Below are 15,680 nucleotides of genomic sequence, written 5' to 3'. Positions count from 1 at the left end.
AGATAGGATGGCATCAATCTCATTGGGAGAGGTAAAGAGTTCCAAAATTGCGGAGCAAGGACAGAGAACTTAGAGCCTCCCAATCTGCTCTTCTTGAACCTGGGCACCACCAAGAGGGACAAAGAGGAGGAACGCAGTTGTGTGCTGGGAATGTAGGGTTCAATTTTTGACTTAATAAAAGACGGAGCTGTTCCCGCGAGGGCCTGAAACGTGATACATCCCCAATTGGAGTCGCCGGAAGGCATAGGCGGGGGCTCCATTGTACAGAACGTTGCCGTAATCTAAACGGGAAAGGACCCTAGCCATGAGGATCAGTTTAAGAGCTGAAAAGGAAAAAAAAAGTGACATTTTTCGAATAGTGCGCAAAATAAAAAAGCAAGAGGAGACCACCGTGCTAATCTGGGAGTGTAGGGTGAGATGTTGATTGAGCGTAATCCCCAGTGTCTTAAAAGAGGGTGAAGGAGAGGGGGGAGGACCAAAAGAGGGGGGGCAAAAAATAGAAGACCACAGGTTGAGTTTACCACCAGTGTGGAGAAGCTCGGTCTTATCAGGGTTGAGCTTAAGATGGTTAAAGCTCATCCAATCCCTGATAAAGACCATCACCGACTGGAAGTTGTGTATAGAGTCAGGAGAGGTTAAAAATGAGCTGGAGGTCATCGGCATAATTAAACACCGTGACCTCCATCCTCTGCAGGGCAGAAATAAGTGGAAAGATATACAAATTAAAAAGAAGAGGGGAGAGAGAAGATCCCTGGGGGACGCCACATTGTACCTTCCGTGTGGGGGAGGAAAAGTCAGCCAAATGGACTGCCTGTGAGCGGTCGCTCAAAAATGAGCTAGGCCAGGGCGGAACCTAAAATGCCTGCCGCCTCGACACGGGAGAGAAGATGGTGTGGTCCACCGTATCAAAGGCGGCCGACAAGTCAAGGAGAACCAGTGCCTGAGGGAGATTGGCATCCAGGCCCTCTCTAAGTGTGCCCATGACGGAGACCACCACTTTTTCGGTGGAATGGAGATGGCTGAACCCTGCTTGGCACGGTGCGAGGTAGCCGCTATACTCGATAAAGGAGCTGAGGATTTTAGTTGCGTGGAGTTCAAGAACTTTGGCCAAGTAAGGGAGAAGGGAAATAGGCCTATAGTTTGCCAACGCTGTCGAATCTGCACCTGGTTTCTTTAAGATAGGGATGATAGTGGCTGATTTATGACAAGGAGGGACAATTCCTGACTTGAGGGTCTCATTGAGAAAGACAAGAGGGGGGGAAGGGCAGGTCAGGAAGATGTCACGTAAGATGTAAGCTGGGCAAATGTCGGAAGGGGATCCAGACTTGACGCAGGGGAGCAAAGAGAAATATTTCTTTAGACAGAGGAGTTATGTGATCCAGGTGATTGGTGTTGAGTGGTGGGTCAGGGTTTATAAAGGCAGGGGAAGGAAGAGGAATGTTGGCCTTGATGTCTGCAATTTTATTAATAAAAAAATTATTCAGCGAGTCACACAGGGGCTGGGAAGGTACAGGCTTAGAAGTGGTCCTGTCCGAAGAGGCTAATTCAAAGACTGTGGCGAAGATTTCTCTGGGTTGGTTCTCTGCCCAGAGGATCTTGTTGGAGAAATAACTGGTTTTGACATCTAGGATGGCTTTCTTCTACTCAGCCTGGATGGAGGAGTACAGTGATTTAGAGGCAGTGCAATAAGTACGTCGCCAAGTGCGCTCTGCTCGGCGGACAGCCAGTTTTTTCTCCTTGAGCGCTGGGCTGAACCATTTGTTAACGTCTTGGGCGCGTCTAACCCTAATGCGCCTTAGGGGTATGCGGTGTCACCGTTAGTGATGGCTCTTATGTGCTGAAGTATCCTTTTGTGTGCTGGTAACTTGGTACTGCCCACATACCATAGGCCGCACTGACACTCCAGCACATGCAGCGCGTACTCTGTTTTGCAAGTTAACTTGGCTTGGATGCGCACAGGTTGGTTACTAAAAAGAATCAAATATTTGCTCTTGCTGATGCCATTCCTACAAGCTTTGCAGACTGAGCACTTAAGAAATCCCTTACTCCCTAAAAGCCAATCTCCAGATGATCTTATCTCCGGGCTGCTGGAAACCGGACTATCGCGCATGGACTTAGCCTTCCTGAATGTGATGTTAGGAGGGGTACAAAGTTGATCTCCTAGGATTTGATCACTAGCAATTAGCGACCAATTACTGCGTATGATCCTCCGGATGCCTGGTGCTGTCTGCTATATGTCAGAATCAATCTGGTTTCTACATGACTAGTAGGAGATGCCTTTTCAAGTGGAGCAACTAACTGTAACCTTCCCATAGTATTGGCTAAACGCTTAGCGTTATCTACAACCTCAGATCGATAGCCTCTCCTGAGAAATCTAGCCTTGCATTCATTCTGGGCCATCCTACAATCCAAGTCTGAGCTGCAGATCCTTCTAATACACAGCATCTCACCGTATGGGATGCTGCATATTAGCGGAGCCGGATGGTGACTGGATGCGTGGAGTAAAGCATTGCCAGCAGTTGGCTTCCTGAAAAGTCTAGTGCGCACATCCAAGTTTTGTATGTAAATTTCTACATCCAAAAAGCAGATGGAGGAACAACTCATCTGACTAGTGAAGCCCAAGTTCAAGGAGTTATTGTTCAAATCATTGACAAAAGCGGATGCTTCGTCCTCACTAGCATTCCAAATTGTCAGTAGGTCGTCAATGTATCTCAGCCACTTGATGACCTTGGTGGCAAGAATTTGGGGAAAGGATGGCAGCCGGACCTGCTACTCCCAGTAGCCCATATGAAGACAGGCATAGCTAGGGGAGAAGCAGGCCCCCATAGCCACCCCCTTGTTTGTTGGAAAACCTGGTTAGAGAACAAAAAATAGTTGTGATACAAACAAAGTTAAATCATTTCTAGCACCATAGCAGTGTGCTCCTTAAGACAAGACAATCTACTACTAAGATAGTGCAGTACTGCTCTGAGTCCATCCCTGTGGTGTATAGATGTATAAAGGGAGGAAACATCCAATGTGATAAGTGTGTAGCCTGGTTGACACTGTACATCCCCCAATTTATTGAGTAAATCTCCAGTGTCCAATACAAAAGATGGCAATTTTTCGACTTATTCTTGGAGGAAAAAGTCAGCGTATTTATTCACATTTTCCAGTATATGGCAGTATATATATGCCAAATCTCCATCACCCTCGAGCTGCCGGTTGCACACTCATCCACGAACAGGAACAGGCCATTGCGTTTCGGCTCACATGAGCCTTGATCATATATATATATATATATATATATATATATATATATATATATATATATATATATATATATATATATATATCCCCTACTGGCAGTTGCCAGTAGGTATATATAGTTAGGACCTAGTTACCATAGGAAATTCCGAACATTCTATTGGGAATAAATTTGGCGCAGATTGAGGGATCTGCCTGTAATTTTCCTTAAATTCGCCTCGCTGCTCTCTGCTCCTTCCCGGGAAGTTTTGGGGGGATTCGTCAAGCGGGGGCCGAGAAAAAAGGGGGGTCCCAAAACGTGTTTTCCCCATGTTAATTTCCATAGGGACATTCTGACAAGGCTACAGCTCGAACGGCTGAACAGAATTACACCAGATTTGGCAAAATGGTAGGGACTGGTATGCAGAAGTGCATTTTTTTGTTTGGTGTAAATCCCTCCAGTAGTTTTTCTGAAAATTGAATGTGAAATTGAGTCCAATGCAATTTTCCATAGGACCTTTAGACACAGCTACAGCCCAAATGGCTGAATGGAATTACTCCAAACTTGGCAAAGTGGTAGAGCCTGGTATTCAGAAGTGCCTTTTGTATGTTTGGTGAAAATCCCTTCAGTAATTTGTGAAAAAATCGACTCTTTTCAAATTATATATCTATGGGCAGGACACAGTGCGCGCAAGTGCTTGCTCCGTCCTTGCTCCGTCCTTGCACTGTCCTGGCACGTGCGCGGATCTTAGCATGCGCGCGCGGAATTCTGATTGGCTGTTGGACGTCTGTCAACATTCCAGTCAGTCGAAATGAGGACGTGTTGTCCGCCATCTTGTTTTTGTGGCAGATGATAGTGGTTGTAAACAGAATTGTAATAGTTGACAAGGAGGCAGGGTAGAGATTCCTGAGCCCCCTAGGTTTTGTCATGGGGTCTGTAAAGGACCCCGAAGGTTGGAAAAAAAAATTTTTAAATTGCGGGGTCCGCGCACCTGCGCGGACTTCGGCTCAAAAAGACAAAAAAGAAATACATTAAAATAACAAGTTTCAGTGTTTAGATGTTGTTGAGTGCAACATTGAGTGATGACTCTTTCACCTTTGGGTTTAGGTAGGTGTTTTGTGGAGAGTTAGTATGGTAATTGGTAGAGAGCATTGGGGGTAGGTTGCACATTATGTGAGTTTGAAAGTGTTGATAATTTGAACCAATTAAAATGTTACTTTGGTTTTGATTTTGTGTGTGATAAAATGTGATTGGCTGGGTACTTGAATATGTATGAAAATTGAGAGGGAAACACAGCCATTTTTAGATTTTAGTGTTTGAGGTATACTTCTGAGGTGTGAGATTACTGTTCAACAGTTTTCTAGAAGGTGAGTTGTTAATTTGTAAGGAGAACTCTGTTGTTCACTTTAAGTTAATAGGAAAAATGTTTTCTGTTAGTTATTTAATGTTTTTCTGTTATACTTATGGATTGAGTAGGGCGACATCAGATGCAGTGCTTTATATTTCTAATTCTTGCTTGATACTATACACTGTCCAGGGAAACACGGCCATTTTATGACTATAGTGTCTGAGGTAGTTTTGTGAGGAAATTTTGGTGTTCAATTTCTGGTGTGAGATTTACACAGTAGTGACTTTTCTAACAGAATTTAATAGTTTTTCTCTGCCCCATCTCACTCTTCCTAAGCGGGGTTTCTCTTTCTTTTAATAGTACACTAACATAAAATGATGAATGAAAATGAGGACCCTACCAACATCTTCCTTGAAATAACAGCAACGTTTATTGAGGCAACTTATTCTTTGGTGTATATTGATCCTATAGATGAAACAAATCATGAAGAACATGAAGGAGATACCTTGGCAGATTTTTTTGATGAAACACTAGATATGGAATTAATGAAATGTGTAGACATTGTTGAGTTTGATGAATCATTGCCAGACACTTTGACCGATGAAAATCCTGATGAAGAAATGCTACAATTTCTTTAAGATTTTGAAAATTCTGATAAATAAATTTTAATTTAGTAAAGAAAAATTGTTTGGAAAATTATACTTTATTTAAATGTAATTTATGAGGTAGTAGCAAATTGATACGATTGTGTGTTCTTCATGTCCTGCATCCTTTCTTTCACTGACTGTCTCTGATTCACTAGTTTACAACATAAGTAAGTATATAGAACAGCAAGTGTGTTTCATCAGAGTAGGAACTCATGACGCCCTACGCCAATTCTGACCACACATTGAGAAAGGAAGGAATCATGTGAACAAATCTGTTTCTGCTTTCCTGAAAGACTACACTATGGATTCAATATACCACAATAATGTGCATTACAGCATACAAGGTATCTACAGAGGAGACGATGTCCATTTCCATTTCGTTTTTTTTTTTTTTTATTCCAATAGGTCCGCGCACCGTGAGTGTTCGGTAAATGCAAGGTGCGTGAACTCTATCGCCGCCATTTTGTGGTTCCAGAAGAGAGTAAAAAATATAACTTAAAAACATGGGAAGGGGGTAGGGTAGAGTGTCCCTGGCCCCTTAGGCCTTCCTAGGGGGTCCTTCAAGGACTCCTAAGGTTAAAAATAATGTTTATTTAAAAAAAAAATACCAGAAAACACGATATGTCCGCGCACGGGGAGTGCTCGGTGAGTGGGCCTCGGTAAAAATTAAATAAAAAAATTAAGTTAAAAATCATATTTGAGTGTTTATATGTTAGTTGGCTCTAAAAAGAGCCGTTGTGTTCATTTTGGTTTTTTTGGTACCTACAAGTAAGTACCAATGCAGAGTCTAATGTTACAGAGATAGACTCCATTCCCTTCATCAGTGAAATGTACACCATCTATCCTATAGATGCCTTGCATGTTGTAATGCAAGTTGTTGTGGTATATACAACCCATTCCATAGTCTCTCATGTATGCAGAAACAGATTTATTTACATGTTTCCTTGCTTTCTCAATCTGCGGACAAAATTGATTGGACCAATTCCATTTTTGCCTTCGGCATATATTGGAATAGACAAAGGCAGTTTGAGTAAAAAGTGACATCAATTGTCCAAAGATGTCCTTCAATAGCATTTCCAGACCAACCCCAGTCAAAGTGCATAAGTCATTTCCACCACAGTGCACAATTATGAGGTCAGGGTGTGGGAGATGCATGAAGGATTTCCCCAATGGTATCAATTGGTGACATCTCAATCCTCTCTGGCCAATCCATAAAATATCCACATTTGGAAAATCAAGGTTTGAAATTCCTCTGTTTGTTTCATACCTTTTAGACTAGAATACAAAGCTGTGTCCTACAAACCATACTGAAAGCATGTTTAAGGCAGATTAGGGCGGTAAATGAAATGGCAGTTGGAAAGCTTGCAGTTTACAAAAAAAAGAGGAGGACATTCACTGCACTTGAAGCTTAAGAAATGATTGGTGCTATTTGAAAATGCAAAAGAGCATATAAGGGTGCATAGTTTTGTTTTTCAAAAGAAGCAATTCTAATGGTTCAGAAAAGGTCATTGAAAGGAACATTGCACTTGATTAGCTGTTATATTGAAAGCTCTAACTACCTTGCTGGACCTTGCTGGATTAATTTGCAACATAGTATGATGAACTTTTAAACTCTGTTCTTCCTTAGGTGGGAGTTGCCGTGGTAACAGGTTGAATGAGCAGTAGGGGGATGGGTGAATATTATGTGAGTTTGAAAGTGTGGAAATGTAGAACCAATTGAAATGTTAGTTTAGTTTTGAAATAGTGTGGGAAGACATTTCATTGGTTATGAGCAGAAATAAGTGAGAAGAATGAGTGGGAAACTGTGCCATTTCTGTTTCCAGTGTCTGAGCTGTAGTTCAGGGATTCTGCTTAAAAAAATCTGGTGTGTGTTTCACACTGTTCTACATTTTCAAAAGCGATTTTAAAGGTGAGTAACATAGAGAGAGTGCTGTTTGCAGTATTGGGAAGCATAACAAGCACATTGGGCTTTATTACTGTTGTATTTTGAAAATGAGTCAGGTTTCTGCATTGTAGTGTAGTGCTCATTTAAATGGGTTGTGCTCTGTGTGTAAAATGATTTACCATGCTAAATATTTTTTGATAAAATGTGTGGCTTAAAGATTTTTAACAAGGATCACAGCGAGTGTCTGTGTGAATTAAGGAATTATATTTTCACCTTTTTCCATAATGTTAACTGTATTTTCTGACAGTTTACATCTCTTAGCTAATAGGGTATTAATTTGGATTGTGTATTATGTTATGTATATGCCAATGAAACCATTACCCTATCTCTATACCAGCATTAATGTTAAACATTGCTCAAGGGGCTTGTAAATATGCCTCTCTTTTTTGTATATTGTATCTCAATTTGTGCCATTAGTAAAATCCTTTACGCATTTCTCAAGGCATTTCATATTCTTGTCTGTGTGCCAATGTTATTAATCTGCGTGCATTTTCTGGTTGCACCCGTGTCAAACATTGTGCAAGGGGCTTGTAAATATGCCTCTCTTTTTTGTATATTCTATTTCAATTTATGCCATTAGTAAAATCCTTTACGCATTTCTCAAGGCATTTCATATTCTTGTCTGTGTGCCAATTTTATTACTCTTCATGCATTTACTGCTTGCACCCATGTCAAACATTGCGCAAGGGGCTTGTAAATATGCCTCTCTTTTTTGTATATTCTATCTCAATTTATGCCATTAGTAAAATCCTTTACGCATCTCTCACGGCATTTCATATTCTTGTCTGTGTGGCAATTTTATCACTCTGCATGCATTTACTGCTTGTACCCATGTTAAACATTGTGCAAGGGACTTGTAAATATGCCCCTCTTTATCTTATATTCCATCTCAATTGATGTCATTAGTGAAATCCTTTATGCATCTCCCACACCATTTCATATTGGTTTCTATCTGCTATTCCTATCCCTCTCCATATATTCACGGCTTGCACCCATGTTAAAGGCGCTTGTAAAAAAGGAGCATATATACAAGCCAAATGAAACTATTAGCACTATCTCTGTACCAGCATTGAATGCAAGCATGAGAAACACTTTAAAAAGAAGTCTACCCTATAAGCTAAAAGATACAAACTGTGAGCACATACAGCTAACATTATGGAAAAAGATGAACATATAATTCCTTAATTCACATACACACTCAGTGTGTTTCTTGTCAAAAAACTTAAAGCCAGACATTTCAACCAAAAAACATTTAGAATGGTAAAACGTTTTAGACACAGAGAGTGAGATGAGACACACACACAAACAGACAGATGGTGTAGGCAGAGACTGAGATGACACACACATACAAACAGAGAGATGGTGGAAGGAGAGGGTGAGATGCAGCATGCAAAGAGGGAGATGGCGCAGGCAGAGAGTTATATGAGACACACAAAGATAGATGTGAACTAGTGTTTATATTGTTTAGTTAATGTAATTGCTATGTGCTATGTCAGTAGTGGCCTATAATATGTCATATTTTTCTTTTCAACAGATTTCAAATATCTACAAAGTCATAATAGATTATGCCTACCAAGAACAGCAAACAAAGAGTTTATAGGCAAGCTTTATCAATCAAGAGGACTGAATTAGAAGATTCATCCAGAAGACAATCATCAGAGAAAAGAAAAAATGCTCCTGGTAATGCACCTGTGCTTCCTGTTTTTTTGCAGGATAACTTGAATTGACTCTTATGCAAAGGTTATTAATTTCTGGCAACGAATGCATTGCATCATCAAATTCTTAAGTTCAGGTTGGATATTTGCAACCATTAATACTTGCATTGGTGGTGCTGTTGCTTCAGAAGAAGTGCTTGTGGCAGAGCCCTGCTCCTCTGATGATCGTTTTATTACAGCTTGAAAGTACTGTGTGACTGATTTTACATGTGACAAAAGGCGCATTTACCTTTTTCTCTCTTTCTGTTTTTTTTTTTTTAATTCCCGTACTATAGACTCTCTCTGTGTTCTAGGGGTTTCAGGAACAAACTCTTCTGAAGATGAAGTAGAAGAATGAATTTTTTACACAAAACAATTGTTGCATCTGTGGTTCCTGTTCTTCTGCAAAATTACTTCAATGGACTGTTGTCCGAAGGCTACTAATTTATTGCAATGTATGCATTGAATCATTAAATTTTTCAGTTCTGGCTGAATGTTCGCCACCATTGAAGATGGCATTGGTGGTACTCCGGTTCTTGCTGTAGATGTACTAGGAGAAGAGTCCTGCTCCTGAGATCTTTGCACCACAGCTCTATTCCAATTGTTGGGTGTATATTTTTTACATGGCGTTCCATGCTGTGGGTTCCGAATGAATATTTCTTATTAGGATTTCCTCTAGATAACACTGTGTCACAGATCTTGCAGGTGACCAGTGGTGCATTTACTTTCTTCTGATGTTCTGGAAAGCTGAAAAACTTCCAGACTGTGGACTCCTTCTTCTTACTTGGGCGAGGGTCCTCTTCAACAAAGTATTCATTAGAAGAATGGTCAGACTCTGGATGTTCAGCCATTTGGAAGTATTTTTCTGTAGCTAGGAGCTGTAGAAAAAAGGTGTTGCTTCTCTGAAAGCCAAAGAAAAATGATGAACATGGGAGGGGTCTTTCAACAATTGGAGTAGGAAGTATTATAAACCAATTAAATCTTTTGTTTTAAGGTCACATGGTTTGACGTAAGCTTACAGAGCTTTTATGGAGCGCTTACGTAAGCTTACGTTGCGTTTACGGTCCATTTACGGAGCGCTAAAGTCATCTTACGATGCGTTTACGTAGTACACACCCTCGCAAGATTTATAATTGCTTAAATAAAGTTATATATGGTCTTTAAAAGTTTAAATTATCATGTTCTTTATTATCCCAGATAATGTGTACCTTTACATTGTGCAATGAATACGCAGATATAACGATTTAAAGTTTATAAAACTTTCGGGGTAAGAGCTCGAAGCTTTTACGGTGCGCGGACGGAGCTCTTACGTTGCGTGCACGTGTGACGTACCCTCACGAGATTTGTTACTACTTCAAAAAGTAATATACTGTTAAAAGTTTTAAAAAAACATTTTCTACATTAAAGCAGATATTGTCTACCTTTAAAATCTACGTTAAAAACGTAGATATTATGTTTTAGAAATTTAAAAAATGTGTCTGGGTAACAGCTCAGAGCGTTTACGGTGCGCGGACCCTGTAATCATATAAAAAAAACTTGAAAATAAAAATTATATATATATTATATTAAATATATATATTCACTGAAAAAACCATAGGTTTTAAGACTAACATAGTTAGGTATTAGCATTTAAAAAACCTTGCAAATTCACTAAAAAAAACATAGGTTTCAGGTCATATATAGTTAGGTATTAGCATTTTAAAAAACGTGCAAATTCACTGAAAAAACCATAGGTTTCAAGTTATATATAATTAGGAATTAGCATTTAAAAAAACATTGAAATTGCTCCTATATAGTTAGTTGTACTAACTATATTTTGCGCACCCGCAATCCACAGCTGATGATGTCACATATTATATCATTCATGACCTGGTCAGTGACATCACTGATGACATCACTGATGACATCTCAAATGACATCACTGACTATATATGACCTGAAACCTATGGGCAGAAACTAGTTTGGACTCATCCAGACGACTAATAGTCATCTTAGTGAAATACGCAGAAAAAGACAGGTTATAATTACAGGAACAAGTTGATGCACTCAATGCAGAGATAGAAACAATGGGTGACAAGGAGGAACTCGCAAAACTCAATGATGAAATGAAAAAATGACTCAAAAAAGAAGATAAAATATGTAAAAAGTTTCATCGTGACCGTACTGATTACGAAACAGGGCGGATATTTACCTTCGCCAAGATTTACAATGCTTTAAAAGTATCTAAATATGAAGATACAGCGGCGGGCAGAGCCAACACAGCAAAGTACCAAGTTGGACCCAGTACATCCTCTAATTCAGAATTTAGCTCAGCAATAGAAAGCAAAACTGAAACAGGTAATGCCTGGGAAGTAGGGTGTGAAAATGAAAAGTGGCCTGGTTCTGCCAGGGGGTAACTCACCCATGAGGCACGCTACAACAAACCTGCAACTTTGAACCGACTTGGAGGATATATATTTATTAAGCATGGGTGAATTTTGCGAATCTCGCGTTCGCGAATTTTGCGGATTTGCGAACTCGCAATCCGCAAAATCCGCGAATTCTCGCGAATTTGCGGATTTTTTTTTGTGTGTTCGCGCGTGTTTCTGCCAGTTCGCGAGGGTTTTTACAATTTCGCAATTTGCGAACTTACCTGTCGGGTCGCAAGTTTTGCGAACTTGTTGTTTCTACGTGTCCAGCCTGTTTGGGACACTCTTCTTCATCACTGCCACTCTCTGACTACTCATGCCACCCTCTGGCCCACCCATGCCACCCTCTGTTTCATCACCACACCCTCTGGTTGTCCAGTGTACATTATTTTCGGCAAAGCAAAGCACACCTTCCCTGCCTCAAGTGACCTGAATTAATTTGGGGCTGATTAATGTGTCCCAGAATATTTTTTTAGCTGGCACCTGCTTCCTTAGTGCTTCCTGATTAGTGATCTTTTGCACTTGCTAAGTGCTTTCATTGTTGCAAAATTAGTTACAACACCTGCCCTGCCCCAACTGACAATAATGAATTAGGGGCTGATTAATGGATTTTAACTTCCAGCCTGGCTCCTGCTTGTCTCCCTTAGCTGTAATTCAGGACCTTTGTGGCATATGTGTAACTATTCTGAGGTTCAGAGCAGGGTCACATAATAGTTGCAACTGGCAACTGAACTCTGGAGGGGCCCCTCAGGAAGCACTACAGGAAATGGCTACTAATGATGAGCCTGAACTTTTGAACCTGGTAAGTAGTTTCAGTTTTGCTAAGATCGTATTTCTGCAATTTAGCACTTACTCGCGGGGTGCGAAGTTGTACTGGCAAGCCGCGAACTCACGCGAACAGTGCGAGCAAGCCATAAAATCCGCTGCTCGCGGATTTGCGGATTTTGCGGGAGATTCGCGGATCTCGCGGATTGCGAATTTACCGAAAATCCGCAAAATCCGCGAGCGAAACTGATTTTCCGCCCATGCTTAATATTTATATATATTTATATATATATATATATATATATATATATATATATATATGTCAAAGCAAACTCCCTCGAAGAAAGAGCAGAGGCCACACAGGGGAAGTTTCGGAGCCAGCATTTATTCACAGTTCACACAGAATGGCGAATGCATTTCAGCGTCATAGCCTTCTTCAGCGCCCGGAGTGTGATCAGGATATATATATATATTTTACCTACTGGCAGTCGCCAGTAGGTAGTTATAGTTAGGATCTACTTTCCATAGGAAATCCGCAACATTCTATTGGGAATAACTTTGGCGCCGGTGGACGAATCTTTGCGAATTTCTCAAAGTTCGTGGCCCGCTCCGCTCCTTCCCTGAAAATGTGGGGGGGATTCGTCAAGCGGGGGCCGAGATAAAAGGGGGGTCCCAAAACGTGTTTTCTCCATGTTAATTTCCATAGGGCGGTCAAACTCACTTTTAGCCTGAACGGCTGAATGGATTTCCACCAAACTTGGCAAAATTGTCGGGACTGGTACCCCAATGTGCCTTTGCTATGTCTCAAGATATATGCTCCAGTGGTTTTTACGAAAATTAACTTTGAAAAATATATATTGGGCTATGTATATGATAGAGCCCAAATGTAGCCCAATGTAGCCCAAAGATGGCCACCAGAGACAAAAAAAACAAATGTAGCCCAAATATCAGCCAGATGTAGCCCAACTATAGCCCTATGACAGAATGTCCCAGAGTGTTCTAAAGAACAACTAGAGCGCTAACAGTCTTACTTATGACAAAAGTATGGCACACCTGAAGTCATCTTGATTGGAATAAAGTGTTAACACTTAAAACATTTAATTTGCAAAGGAACAAAATGAGGGGGTTCATTTTGCCATAGAAATTATGATTAGTGCTGAAGAAAGAAAAAGTGGCACACAGACAAGAATATGAAATGCTGTGAGAGATGCGTAAAGGATTTTACTAATGGCATACATTGAGATACAATTTACAGGAAGAGGCGTTGGCCTCGAAACGCGTCGGGAAATAAGAAGGGAATCTAAAAATGAAATGGATGTAAAAAGCTGCGAGCAGCCTCGAGGTTTCCAGACCGGATGGTAGGAGCTGCATTGTGTGACCTCTGTAAAGCTCAGGGCATTTGAGAGGAAATGTTAAATACACGGCAGCCTTGGCCGTGGCAGAGGAGCACCATTTCCTACAACTGAATGGAAAGGCTTGGAAAGAAACCTCTTCTCTCCTTGTAAGCATGCAGCCCCATGGCAAAACGAAGCCTGCAGTTTTGCAATCCAACCTACTTAAGGATTAAAACAAGCTTCTAATAAGAACACAGAGACAATGAACTTTTCAGAAAATGTTTAATACAGGACTCACCTCAGAGACTACATGAACCAGCATGCTATTGTGCAACTCTTGCGTGTAACGCCCAAGTGGGTGGTGTTCTCAATAAAGCAACCACAGAGACAACACTGGTGAGTCATTCATTTTCCCTGTGTACCAGCCCATGAGGAAGAGGCTTTGGCCTCGAAACGCGTCGGGAAATAAGAAGGGAATCAAAAAATGAAACGGATACAAAAAGCTGCGAGCAGCCTCGAGGTTTCCAGACCGGATGGTAGGAGCTGCATTGTGTGACCTCTGTAAAGCTCAGGGCATTTAAGAGGAAAAAATAAATAAAATATATATATATATATATATATATATATATATATATATATATATATTCACTGAAAAAACCATAGGTTTCACACCAGTTATAGTTAGGAATTAGCATTTAAAAAACCTATTAAATTCACTGAAAAAACCATAGGTTTCACACCAGTTATAGTTAGGTGGAAATTTTACTCGCATAAAACCATTGAAATTCCCAAGTTATAGTTAGTTGGACTCACTATAACTTGCGCGTGCAATGCACTGCTGATGACGTCACATATTACATAACTCATGACATGGTCAGTGACATCACTCATGACATCACTGATGACATCATCCAGTGAATGTATATCTTTCTGAAAAATAAATATTTTTTATATATATATATCTAAAGGTTGATGGAAGAATAAATGGGTAAATAAATGTCTAAATGGATGTTTTTTTGTGTAAAATTGATTGGTTAACTGACTTATTAAATGTATCTAAGTGAATACATATATTAGCGAGTAATGTGTAAATATTTTATTTTTTTTTATACATTTTTATTAGGATTTTTTTTGTAGGCACATGTATAGCATTACACAGAGTACTAATACATATGCTAATCAAGTGTTGAACAAATTATAAAGAGACATTTATACAAACCATACATTGATTACATAGCAGTTTACAAAAATGAGAGAGAAAAATCAAAAAACACTGTATAACAAATTACATTGGTTTAACAAACTAAACATATCTAAAGGGGTTAAATCAGTTATGACTTTCATTTAGCCTCTCTTTCCATTGATGAACTGGTTCCCATATTTTCCTTCCCAACCTCCTTGCCCTTCTTCCCTTTCTAGCATAGATGCCTTTTTCTAAATTAAAAATCCCCAGTAGCAGGGCAATCCACTGTTGAGTTACTGGAGGTATTTTGTCTAGCCAGGCTCTGGCGATCAGCAATCTATACACCGCCATTGCTACAAACAAAAATTCACGATGTATCTCACCATCAAACCCTCTAACCCCTAACATAATTACAGTTGGTGTTAGCATCACATCCAACCCAAGTGTACGACCCATAAAGTCTTCCATACCTTTCAACAAAGTTCTTAATTGAGGGCATGAAGCAAAAATATGTATACTATCTACTGCTGGATTTCTGCAGTGTGGGCAGGTAATCCCTGTAGTTCCTCCCCACTGAGCAATATATATATATTCACAGAAAAAACCATAGGTTTCACACCAGTTATAGTTAGGCGGAAATTTTACTCGCATAAAACCATTGAAATTCCCACGTTATAGTTAGTTGGACTCACTATAACTTGCGCGTGAAATGCACTGCTGATGACGTCACATATTACATCACTCATGACATGGTCAGTGACATCACTCATGACATCACTGATGACATCTCAAATGACATCACTGATGACATCATCCAGTGAATGTGTATCTTTCTGAAAAATAAATATTTTTTATATATGTATATCTAAAGGTTGATGGAAGAATAACTGGGTAAATAAATGTCTAAATGGATGTTTTTTTTTGTAAAATTGATTGGTTAACTGACTTATTAAATGTATCTTAGTGAATACATATATTAGCGAGTAATGTTTAAATATTTAAATATCTGTATCTATGTCTCACTTTGTGTATAAGTGGCTGCATGGGTTGGTGAGTAGCTACATGAGTGTGAATATGGGTTATTAGTTGTTTTGGGACCCTTCTGGTGTTTTGTGACAGCCCTTACTTGG

Source organism: Lissotriton vulgaris, chromosome 5 (assembly GCF_964263255.1).
Source record: "Lissotriton vulgaris chromosome 5, aLisVul1.2, whole genome shotgun sequence".
NCBI classification, from domain to species: domain Eukaryota; kingdom Metazoa; phylum Chordata; class Amphibia; order Caudata; family Salamandridae; genus Lissotriton; species Lissotriton vulgaris.
Note: the sequence above shows the minus strand (reverse complement) of the source record.